The sequence below is a fragment of the Sinohyriopsis cumingii genome, chromosome 19 (assembly GCF_028554795.1).
Source record: "Sinohyriopsis cumingii isolate HCF-2022 chromosome 19, ASM2855479v2, whole genome shotgun sequence".
NCBI classification, from domain to species: Eukaryota; Metazoa; Mollusca; class Bivalvia; order Unionida; family Unionidae; genus Sinohyriopsis; species Sinohyriopsis cumingii.
In genome coordinates this window covers 29,536,092-29,550,109 of record NC_142979.1, presented here as the reverse complement: position 1 = coordinate 29,550,109, position 14,018 = coordinate 29,536,092, and positions in this window count along the sequence as shown.

The following is a 14,018-nucleotide window of genomic DNA, read 5'->3' as shown; positions in this document are numbered from 1 at the left end:
TAGTTTACAAGATATTTCAATTTTTTTCATATATTAATAGATATTGCAATATAATTTATAGCTTACTGGAAATTACAAATTTTATACCAAAGATGATACTCTTTTCAGGGAAGGAATAAAGAATGAGAGCGTGGACGACATACATGCACCAAATGACAAAAACACTAGAAATTAAATCCGTTTGGAGCTGATAAATAGATATTATACAAGATTGCTTATTAGATATAAGGAAATATTACACGAGTGAAGTAGACCCATTATATTGTCGTGAGTGGCAAAAACAGGGGTAACAATGTAAAATGCTTCCACTTCACGAGTTCATTCGCGGAGTGATTTAGAGAACGAGTAATGAGAAAAGATCAGTCGTCTTAGCTGAATGACTTTTGCATATCATCTATAAATAAAATATATTAATGATTGTAAATTTGCCTATAATAATTTCCATTCTTTCTTTTCCTTATCACCTCAATCAAATATGAATCGTGTAGCCTTTAGTTCGTTGACAGACGATATTCTCAAATTTTGATTAACACTGAAGTTCAGTACTAAACTATTTTTTCTGTAAAATCTTACGCGGTTTGTGGTCAAGTGTCAGATATACTGTAAGGCTCAAATGAGTATAAAATATAAACGGGTCATGCTTGTTCGGTCACCGAACATTTCCTTGATTCGTGTTCAAAACAGCTTCTTACAAGTGAACATTTCGTGTTTGCAGTTCGTTTGTAGGCATTTCTGACGCTGAATTTATAAATGTGTACTTCGGTGTTCACATTCTGGAAAATCTGTTCATCGAGAGAGAGGGGTAGTGAGAGACAAAATGAGCAAATATTCCTAAATTTGGAAACACATTTTTGAATAATATACATTTGGGCATTGTTACAGAATTTAGTTACAAAAGTGATACCGCCATTGTGGCGATAAACATTTACTCACACTGGTACATTTCAATATTTCTTTATAACAACGGCAAATGCCGGGTAGGGTTCGGATGAGCAGCTCTTGGGTAATAAAAATAAGAATCTAATGTGAAGAAACAAACAGGTAGCACGATGTTGTTTCAAAAATAATATGCATAAATCAGCTCAACAAGTTCAAATGAAGTGGCCAAATAAAGTCTAGACCTATGTATATCAATAGACAGCTATATGTCTACAGTGTACGTTCGTGTGTATTTAAAACAGTATGTGTGGATGAGATAAAGAATGCATGTTTATAAAAACAACTTAAGTGACCAATCATTTAATTTTCAAAGTGGCAACTGTAATTAGGCATTACAGTTCTCAGATAGCTTGAAACTAATATTGTCTCCAAGATATATCTCAAAAGGAACCCTATTTTATCCAGAGATTTAGTTGATCAAAACTAAGTTGTTTTGAGCCAAAAGAATAATAAAAAATAACCATCATACAAAGCATATGAAAGGCACACAATGACTGAATAAATGGTTGGTCCTATCTAGAAATCAACGGTACGATTGACAGGTCTGTTATAGTTATGTGCTTCACCAGCCTCTATCCCCATTCCGAAATGGTTGGAAAAACTCAATCCAAAGGTTATCTAGTCGCAAGGCATCCGTGACTATACAGCACTCCTGAATATTTGACTCACCTTGGCATTTTGAGACATTACAAAGTTAAAATGTACATATAAGAATGTAGCTTGTAAGATTATTGGAGTGCCAGTGTTCCCGATATACTGGCAATCCCTCATTTACGTGTATCTTTCCAGGGTCTTATAAATCACATTTGTGTCCATTTGTTTACTGTTTTATTGATTGCTTGTTCTGGGTTTTCATATTGTTTCTTTGCTTGGTTGTTCGGGAATTTTCAGTTCTCTTTTGTTCTGTGTGCTAGTTTTGCTTTGAGGATTTCTTACCATAAAATTTATTTGTCATGCTATGTTAACGTGTCACCATGATGCGAGTACTTTGCCCTCCTGTTTATGTAACCTAATAACCTTCGGGATGCAGAGCCAGAAAGCGGGACTAATTACTTTTTAATTTGTTGGTGGTTCCTGCAGGTATATACAAAAAAAAATCGAATTGGCCTGACCAAATGATATTACTGGAAATATTAATAAATTAGAGAAGTACAATTATTACCTGTTGTCAACGCGTGTTAACAACATGCACTGTATATTTTTGTAATTTAGGAAATTGCATAAACGTCAGCGTTGTGCCTTTAAAATTGCCCGGTGCAGAATGCAAATAAATGTAAATGTGTACTCCACATGGAAATTAGGCAATATATAAAAGTTCATATTTATGTCGAATGGGTGCCACAAGTCTCCCTGATCACATATTTAAACGTGAAATCAATCGCAAAAACCAATCAAGTCTTTATAATTTATAAAAAGAAATGACGGTTGATTCAAATCGATAAAGCACGGAATGTAATTGATTGATATTGAAAATGATATCTTGAACATCATCCATAATCCAACAGGCCAAATATTGGACATGATATGTTTGATTGTTCTCATTAAATATTAGTCATACAGTTGTAATTATTCCTGACATGAGTGATCACTGTGCAATCATTACCTCACTGAAGATGTCATTTGTATGGAACGGGCGTTTTGGATATAGGTCGGAGGTTTTCTCTAAAGGAAGCATAATTTAGAAATGTACCCAATTACAAGAAGCATATTGTCGAGGAATTGACACATCGGCAATGAGATCACAACATCCTTTGAGGTTATGTGCTTTAGCAAAAAAAGAGATATCTGTATGATTAAGAGAATACAAAAAGTATTTATTTAAAAATACCTTTTGTGGATTTTCGTATTTTAATATGAGATCATATAACACTTATCACATTGCCACAAGATTACGTCATCACATTGTCATCAAATGAGATAAGACAGAATATAAAGATATTTGCACAAAATGACATGCTCTATAATGAAAACTAACACGAACGTTCGGTACATGCTTTGCTTTATTGAAACACCAACACCTTACATGTTCAACCTTTTGAGTTCTGTAATTTAAAACTGAAGTAGTACAGTTTACGAATGATGTCTGTTGGATCCTCCAGTGTAAGCTTTTGGTTAAATTTTAACTTTTAAAATACAATATCTCGTGTGTAAATGTATCTCAGCACACGAAAGACTAGTCATGCAGAGGCACTGTGGTAAAGTGCCTTGCACAGAAATACAACAAAAACTGATCTCCCTGGTTAGTCTGGGCACTATTTCAGCCCAAAGTCATTGGTTCTTAGTCCAGCATGCATTCCAATGAGCTACAAAGTGAGTCCCAAATACATACTAATACCATATTATTATATGTGCTTCTCTACTCAAGTACGCGCATGCGCGCGCGCGTTTGTGTGTATGTGTGTGTGTGTGTGTGTGTGTAAGACAGAGGGAGTATAATGTTATCATCAGGTGTGTGCGTGTGTGTGTGTGTGTTTGTGTATGAGAGAGAGAGAGAGAGAGAGAGAGAGAGAGACAAACAGGAAAAATCTTTGCAAAATGGTTATCTATGAATAAACAATATATACATTGTATCAGATGTCCACATACAATGATAAACCATTCAGAATCAGACTCTGTGGTAACATTTATTTGTACTTCCAAACACACCAGTTTTACATTATCGAAAATTAAGAACTGCACATCGGAGCTGCTTCATTGATCTTGTTACCGACTGGCATGCGAGGTGTGACGTCATAACGACAATTTTTATCTTGCATAGTGCTGTGAAAATGTATGCAAAATACATTTCAACTGTTTAAACAGTTATATTGCCAATTATAAGTTCATTCTGGAGGTATTCTTGATTTTAATACTTTCCTGAAAAATAAAGCAGAAGGTTTTGCATGAAATCACAAAAGACATATGCTTTACATTTGAATGATAGAATTCATAGAAATCATGACGCTGTCATGTTAGATGATGAGATCATATCATATTTATAACAATCTTAAAATGAAATGACGGTCTTACAAAATGATCAGTTCAATTTGGTCGAGACATCGATTATGATTAAAGGAATTTACCAAATAATTTCTTCTCAGGATAGATGATATTGGCAAGAGGTTTTCAGATGCAATTACATAGGTAGTTGTACCGTCCCTACTCAAACAGATGTTTTCATCTAGAAATAATTAACTCGAGGTTTATATTAATGTTTGGTTTCCAGTATATAAAAAAACTATGAGCACATGGGCAAAACATGACAATGTTTATTCTGCTTTACACCACTTTATTATAGTGACAAACTTTCAAAATTAACAAACCTTTAATATTGATGGTACAATATTTCCATGGTTCTGATATTAACCCTTACTTATTCATTGATTGACTTATTTACATTTACCTTTGCCACCACCTGCACCACCCATCATTGGCATTCTACCAGCCCCGCCCATTGGGGGCATTTCACCCGTTGCACCCATCATCATCGGCATTTCACCTCCCATTATTGGCATACCACCTCCCATCATTGGCATTCCACCTTCCATCATTGGCATACCTCCTCCCATCATTGGCATTTCAGTCATACCACCGGACATCTGCGGCATCATCATGCTTCCCATTCCTCCCTTCATCATTGGCATCATCATACCACCCATATCGCCCATTGTGCCCATTCCTCCTGTCATCATTGACATCATGGGCATCATCTCACCTCCCATCATCATTGGCATTCCGCCCATTGCTCCACCACCCATCATTGGCATTGGCATACCACTGCCCATTCCTAGGCCCATTCCTCCTATGTCATAAATATTCGTTGAATTTATCAAAAGGTTAACACCTTTCCTTTAAAAGATGATGAAATATTGAAGCACTAAAATAAGAATAAATATTTAAACGAAATTATTATTTGAAAATTTGTCTACCTGTTTGTTTGTTGTTCTGTGTGTCTCTCAGTATGTTTCTATGAATGCATGTATGTATGCATGTATGTATGTATGTATGTATGTATGTATGTATGTATGTATGTATGTATGTATGTATATGGGTAGGTACGTGTGTGTGTATTTATATTTCGTTATTTCTTTCTTGGACCTAAATAGGAATTTGTTTGCCGTCTTTCTCTGAAATTTTCCATTGGATGTTTATGAAATAGACAGCTAAAGTTAGTTGCAATCTAAAGAGTTCGACTCTACATACCTCTCTTTGCGTATCGTTTGGCACCTGCAGAAACGAAAAGGACAGTAATAAACTGCGGGGTAAAAAAAATTAGCGTTCCTTATTTTGCACTGATAAGGAAATAAATCAGATAAATCATTATTCATGTACACGTATGACTCAGTTTTACTATAGTCATTTATACTTACATAAAGTCTATTTAAAAATTTCTTTCTTTAACAATGTATTCAAGGGCGTCGTGAGATCCAATGTAATCATCACTAGCATACATTTTTAAAACCAGATTAATTTTCCTTAAAACACAATGCATCTAATAGCGAAAATAGTTTTCCATAATCAACATAATGTTGTGATACGACTGTATTCGAGGGAAGATTTTTTATCTTCTTTATTGTGTATTCATTGGATATATTAATCGCATAAACCAAGATTATGCGATACTGTTATTATCCAAATCTACAACACAAAATGATATCCTTAACATGTAGAAAAAAAGTCGTCGCATGAATTCAACCTTAGAACATAGGACACGAATTTATTTTATAAAGTTATAAATCAGCCTACGAAAGACAACAGCCATTAACGATATACCATATCGTGTCAAGAAAGATTCAAACATTTACTTACGTTTACCGTACTTCTTTCCTATGCCCATACCAGCCATCATTGGCATAACACCCATACCAGCCATCATTGGCATACCGCCCATACCTCCCATCATTGGCATACCACCCATTCCACCTATCATTGGCTTGCCACCCATTCCACCCATCATTGGCACTCCACCCATTCCTCCCATCATTGGCATGCCGCCGCCCATTCCTTCCATCATTGGCATTCCGCTTTTGCCGCCCATCATACTCGGCATGCCACCTTTCATCATCATCGGCATACCACCTTCCATCATCATGGGCATACCGCCGCCCATACCACCCGTTATTGGCATACCACCACCCATCATACCTCCACCGCTCATCATGCTTGTCATGACTCCGCCCATGCCTTTGCCTAAAATAATAATAATAATAATAATAACAATAATACGATTTAAACTAAATGAAAATATTCAAGATCAAGGAAGAGAATGACAATGACATAAATAAATTAAACTCTGCTGATCAAAATGACGATGATGACGTTGAAAAGAGGAAATGTAAACACTGAACCCATAATTTTATCTTGGAGGCAATATGTATTTTGAAGTAGATGAAAACCTGATGTTTACACGGACATTGAAAAGATTTATATGCAAGAATCCTATACCAGAGACATTTTGGAATAATTTTAATAAACCAAAGAAAATTACAGGAAAATGTTATTACATACATATTTCCATAAAGCAACAAATGCAGCTCCACTGAAAATTATATTTGCCACTGACGTTGTAGAAGAGAATGAATACTGATTAAAGCACCTTTCGAAGGAACAAATATCAACTTCTGACTAGTTTATTAAATAGATGGCGTCCATAAATTTATTGTGTTAAAAGGGAAACTCAAACACCCGGCGATAGACAGGACAATACAACCTTTTCTATTTTATTTTATTGCCTTTTATACAAAGTGCATTACGTTTAACAAAGTGTTATAAGTGCAGTTTATTTTAGCACTGAATACATTAGTTTCTAGTAATACCCTCATTTTTGGACTTCCGCAGAGAAATGAGATAGGTAAAATGAACAAGACGCAGAAGGATGCACCCCATATACCAACAGATGCTGCAGAAGTGCTAAAATGACTACATCTGTGGGAGCAATGAAGCGTTTTACTTTTGTTACGATAGCGGAGCCCACCTTTTAATTTTATAGCAAGTGTCTTGAAGCTCTTTTCCTATTAACAATTTAATATTTTCTGGGTGGGAAGATTCAGATATATTCCTACAAATCTTATGAGAGCTGAAAAGTTTTGACGATTTTTAGCAATTAGTTTTACATACAGTTTGTATCACTGTCCTCAAATGTCAGCAATATTGCATCGTCATACCCTCCGTCCATCTGTCCGTATCTCGCTCTTATCGAAATAACCCTCGATGGAAATTTGCCAAAGTTGGAATATAGTGGCCGATGAGATAGCCAACTCAGAAAAGGATATAATTTGGGGCTTCGAGCCTAAGGTGCATTGGAGAGTGTTGCATGTCAAATTTAACAAATTGAAGTTATATTAAAATACTTCAATATTCTGATCAAGCTTTATTCATACATTCATAGGTGTAGGTGATACACCATATCTAATAGATATTGGATGGATTTCTGTCCGTTCTTCACATTATATATACAGGTTAATGTATTTAAATGGGAAAATATGAACGAGTTTGTCGATGGAAATACTGCACGACCTTGTGAGAGCAGTATATCCATCCGACAAAATGGGTTGACATTTCCCCATCCAAATGCAGCAACCTTTTTATTATATACTCATTTTCTTATTGTACCTAATGCTTAATTGTATAAACAAACATATGCGACATGAAACAAAGTAATTGAATGTATGCCGTATTCAAAACTAAATACACAAGCGCAAATTAATCATTACACAACAACAACATTATTAATGCGCACATAACTCCTCCGAGATAAACTTCAATTTATTCGTGCCCTTAACATAACCATCAAATAAAATGGCGTTTTAGTCTAGTTAAAATTGAAAATTGGAGTCATATTATGAATAAATTCGCATTGTAACAACTTTTCCATCTGATCTGGAATGAATCGATTTTGGTATTTTTGTCATTTCAAAGAAATGTTGTGATTATGCACTGGTTTTATCTGTAGCAATTCTACATGAAGTACATCGGATTTCGGCGGCGACGGAGAAGCATGTTGACGTCTGCAAGTGGGTTTCTGTTCTGTCACTGAGTGTTAAGATCATAAAGTGGGGAAAATATGAAGCCCTACAATAATAAATATCAAATAGACGCTATGGAATATAATGTGTATTTCATTTTATGCAGTAAGGAGGATGTAATTGCACTAGGAATATAGTCGAAATTACAATACAATTTCGAAATGTGTAATCATGCTTGAGAACCCAACACATGGCTCGTTTCATTCGGATGCCCAGTGCTCAGAAAAAATATTTTGAGGAATTTCAGAATGTAAAAGGGTAAGTATTGTTTGCGATTCCTATTACCTGCTAAAGAAGACAGTTTATGGATTGTCACTTGCATGTTAATTGTAGGAACTCAAGAATTTTATGAAATATGGTGTCTATCGCCCGCCTAAATCCGAGACATTGTATCAAAAGTTAACGCGGACACTGGCAAAGTCCAAGAAACATCTGCTTTATTTCATTCAGAATCAAATTTGATCAACCAAAACGTAAACCGCCTGCTACGAGTGTACATGATTTGTTTACAAATCAAAAGTGCTGGCTTCTGCGTCCATTGTTTGTTTACAATAGAAAGTAGTTATTTTATGAGTGAAGATGAGCGCCAGTTCAATATCTAAATATACTGAACGACCCTAACAATTCAAATATAACGGGGGAAAATGAGTATATAATAACAAATATTTATTTAATCTCTGTCCAATTTTACTTGAGAAATTAAATCCAAATACGGACAAATTTTATAACAAGCAGACTATTTTGATAAACAGATAGTACCCACATCTCAAATGTATTAAATTCAACAATAATGTATTATAAGCACACTGTTTACTATGAAAGAACATAAGGTAAACATAGGTAAGGGGACCATCCACCCACCCTGAGTTGTCCCTGTAAGCATAGATATGTCCACCTACCCTCGCATCTCCAAACTTCCTGAAAGACTTCAGTCACCCTATACTGTCGTTGCCAATAGTGTGGTTAGTTTGTGTTGAGTTGCCTATTCTCTTCTTCTCAACTTGCTTTTTGATCAGACTTCAATTCCTTTACAAAATATCTACCTTTTTGGTATACTGTTAGATATGCATGTATTCAAGCAACGGATTGATGTGTCTCAGTGTTTGTTTCTAAATCAACCAGAACCCAGATGCACCTAATATTTCCAAAACCGTAACTCAAACTGCGATTGTGAACGTCTTTTATTGCTTCGATGTAACACTTATTTTATTTTACTTTTTAACAGGACGTTCGGCCGGCAGAATACAATAATAAAATATTATTCATTTTCTCATACTGGAGTTTTGCCTTTACTCTTCGGAAATTGTGATTATTTCTTAAACTTTGAGGAATTTCTCGAGGCAAAATCAGTTCTTTGCTATGCGGTTCTTAAACATTATATTTTGTCTCTAACAGAATCTGCGCGCGTCATTTCAATGTGTTTATGGCTAACGTATTTAATGTTCATGATCTCTTGACCAACACGAACGAAATCAATGCAAAAATACTCGCAAAATCTATTGCATATAAAAATGTATCATTGTCCTAATAAAGCGGAAAACCCTGGATACCTTGTTCTATGATAGTCATCATAAAACAATATTTAATCTTTATTCTTACCGTCTACTCAAATGTAAGTAACGAAGATAAAGTAATCCTAAAAATTTAATATGAAGAAGCCTGAATGTTACGAGTAGAAAATCCAAAAATCTATTCATCAAACGATCCATCTACCAGAAAACTGTCAAAGCGACAGGTGTTCCTTCACTGACAAAATAACCCTTCACATAAACCCTTCCCTGTGGATTCTTATCGATAACAATTTAATTGAAACTTTCAAATACTTTGTATGGGAAGAGTGGAAAACTAAGAGAATGCTGAGTATACAAAATGAACAAAGAAGCAAACGATTAAAAAAAACATGGGAAAATAAAACCGTGAGTATTTATCCTAAAAAGAGTCGTTAATGAAGAGTAAGTTTTCTCTCACCTCCGTATGCCCAGGCACTTGCCACAAAAGCCAGACATAGGGAACAAAATATCGGATTCATTGTATCGGTATGTCTGTGCAAAAGAATAAATATATAACGTAGAGATTCAATTCAAATTTTAAGCAAACGTTCGAAAAGAAATAAAGTAATACAACTTCAAAAAGTGCGTGCATTTAAAAGAAGTTCAATTAAAAATAAATATTGTTATGGATGATGAATTGATATATTTTATATCCGATTACAAAGTATTTGTACATAGGTACAAATTATCATCAAATAATTGTTTTAGATACTACAAATTTATTTCAATGGAAATAATGAAATGTATCATCGCAAGTAATTTTTCGGCAATTTTTGGCATGTATACATATATAACAACTAACATAAAATGTTTGAGTGACTCTGGAATCTCACTTAAAATGACTTTATTGTCCAGCTGCTGATGATGATTTAGACGTTACTTAGAAAAGAAGAAGAAGAAAAGAAAATATAACAGTAATTGATGAAATAGTCATTTTGCATATACTAGTAGAATTTGACTATTACAGGAGTGTTTCGGTATGCTCACCTTAATAAACGTGGAGATGCAGTGAGGTCCGTCTGAATGGCAGGCCTAAATATTTCTTGAACTAACGCGGCGTTTTATAATACAAATGAACGGAAGTAGAGGTAAAGACATGATGTCAAAGGGTTAAACATCGGTCGGGCTATGTCATGATCACGTATTTTCCCTTGTTAAACGGTAATGGACAACATCAAAGGAGGCATAACGTGTATGTATGTATGTATGTATGTATGTATGTATGTATGTATGCATGCATGCATGCTTGTATATATGTATGTATGTATGTATGACTGACTGACTGACTGACTGACTTTATTTCCTCTTCAACAGAGATTACATCAGATTAAACAAATTCAGGATAATACAAGATCATAAAATACAACAGAAAAGTGACAAAAATAAAATAGTAATACTGTGTCAGCTACCGTATTGACAAAACGGAATATCTCAATACCTGCAATTATGCAAATCTGCAATCATTTGGCGAAGCATGGCACTGATCTTTTAACACTTGCTTGATGATGATAATATTTCAAAAGGTTAATACGTCTATAGTGTTATGTGCTTAACATTAAGTTCGAGATAGCAACGAAAAGGAAATGGAAAACTTATAACAGTGTAATTCTATATGTAGTTTTTTTCATATGACATGTGTATTTATGCATATATATTATACTTGTTTGCGCGTATGCGTGCATGCATGCATTTATCTATCACTAACTGTCTAAATGACTTAATTACCTCCTCAACAAAGATTATATCAGGTTACTAAGATATATATTACACGTATCATAAGATTATGAGACACAGTATAGACGAGAACGCAAGCATGATATATACATCGTCAACTAATGCATTTACAAAATGAGATATATAAATACAGAAAACCATATAGAAATCTCTAGGAAATATACATAAACAAATACATAAACACCCACACACACACATATGAACTTTTCTTTGATAGAGGTATGTGAAAATAAAAATGCATTCTTCCTGCCATCCTATATATTTGATAAAATTGGTATATGTATTGGACATTTCGGAATTTATTCTAATTTTATATACAGTCAAACCTACGTGACAACAACGCCATGCCATCGTGTTATAGTCTATTTTAAGTTAATCGTTGTTTTACTCAACGGACAAATTGAATTCAATTATTTTTGTATGCATCAAACGATAAAATGTGTTCGAGTTCTTATAATTCTATGAGATTATTCTTGCTGGAGAACGATCCATGTTCTAACCAGGATATTATTATAATAAATTCATTCACTCCTCATGAAATATTTTAATACGAAACAGAATCAATTCATGTGCGAATGGTAATTTATATAACTGTATTCGTCCTTAACCATGTGCCATATATTACAGGACACAGTGCATTGTAGCTGTTCAAGGTGAGTCGTCGAACTCTAGGTATTTGTGCAATCCGGATGCTTCAGTAACTGGAGACACTGGTTCCAAGGACGGGTCTGGTTTTCTAAGTGATCGATGCCAAAGTTCTTGGACTAGAGAGATAAATAGGAATCGGTCGTCATCTGCAAGCCGCAAGACGAATATCATCATAGGTTCCACATTTCAATTTAATTAAATGTTAATATGTGGAAGAATTTACTGCGATTGTTTTGATATGTATGAATGGAAATTAAATGTGTTGTCACTATATTAGTTAGAATACATTGTACATACTTTATGATGAACCAATTGCCAGTCAAATGTCCATAATACTTGCTGATGAATGATGTCTGTCATAAATGTTTATAAATTGCATACAATTATCACATAATGTTACTAGATCAACATGTCAAACATACTTGTTTACAATTCCATATATTTATCATAATTGGTTGATCTTACCCACTGATAAACAAGATCATTTCTTTTCACATTTCGAAATTCCATATTTCGATCGATTCAGTCTTGGAATGATATCATGTTCTTATGTCCATTTTGAACTTAGCACGCATCAGTTCTGTAACATCTACTGTCGGACTTTATCCGCACACGTAAGGTGTCAGATTCAATCATAATTTGTATGCATTATAAATAAACATTTTATTAACGTAACTGTTGTTCGTGTTTTTCTAGATCCAATCCAAGCCGGTTTGAATTCTCTTACATAAATAACATAAAAATGAAACATTAATCATAACTATTGCAAAGGGTTTTAACTTTATTTTTTAATAATAATAAAAATAATAATAACAATAATAATAATATATTACAATACCAACAACAACACGATTGCCTAATGGCCCTATTCCGATTCTGTTAAGACTGAAAAGGTGGCGCTCTGCAATTTCGTAGTATGCATAGGGTTAGAATTTTAAAGACAAAGAATTTCCCCCTTGTATCTTCACTAGTGTTTTTTTAGATCCAATCCAAGCCGGCTTCAATTCTCTTACATAAATAACATAAAAATGAAACATTAATCATAACTATTGCAAAGGGTTTTAACTTTATTTTTTATTATCATTAATATTAATGAAAATAATAATAATCATAATATATTACAATACCAACAACAACAAGATTGTCTAATGGTCCTATTCCAATTCTGTTAAGATGTAAAGGTGGCCCTCTGCAATTTCGTAGTATGCATAGGGTTAGAATTTTAAAGACAAAGAATTTCCCCGGGTCTCTTCACTGGTCATACTGGCTACTTAAATAAAGACTTTGTATATTTTAAGCATTGCTCAAAGAACCTTTGATTAACGTCATGTTTTGTATGATTGACGGGTGTAATATCGCTTATAGAGTTTAAAGCCCGGTCTTCCTCCAGATGTAAGAACTGCTAGGTCCACTTGGTCATTTTCACTTCCTGGATTTCAGCGGTGAATCGTAAAAAAGACCGATAAATTTTATTATATTTTATATATTTGGTAATTCATTTATTGCACATTCAGAAGCTGGTTTTGTCTAATTGGACCAAATTGATTTTCCCTATTTTAATAGGTGCTAAACATAATGCACTTCACACCTAAACAGTCTGAACTTTTAGCACAACGGAGCAGTCATTTTAGTTACCATGGTGCTCGTATCATGTTCAATTTCCATGCGTAGAATCTCAAAAAAAATGGCACCCACATTATATCAAAGTAGCATAGAGTTATGCTAACATTCTCTCCACTGTGAATGTTTAAAATGCAAACAACTTCACCTTACATACGCACTCTCCCAAAGCACATAATAACTGGACAGTGCCTCCAAAATGAGTTTCGTGGAACTTTATTAGAGACGTGGAACGATATGTCCGGAACGGACAACGTATTTTATTCTAACGCTGTTCAAACATTCGCCGATTGAATTTTGCTTTGTTTTAGGATTGGGGTTTTTAAATTATTGTTTACCTTCATTGAAGTATAACCTGAAAGAAATAGAATTGTAAATTATGAATCCGCACAGAGGATCATTTTTTAATTTGGAACGTTTTCTCGGTTTCTCTTTCAGTGACCGTGATGAATAAACTGATCAATCTTATGACAAAACCTTTTGCATGTAATAATGACATGATAAGAGAAGTGTAAATATGGCA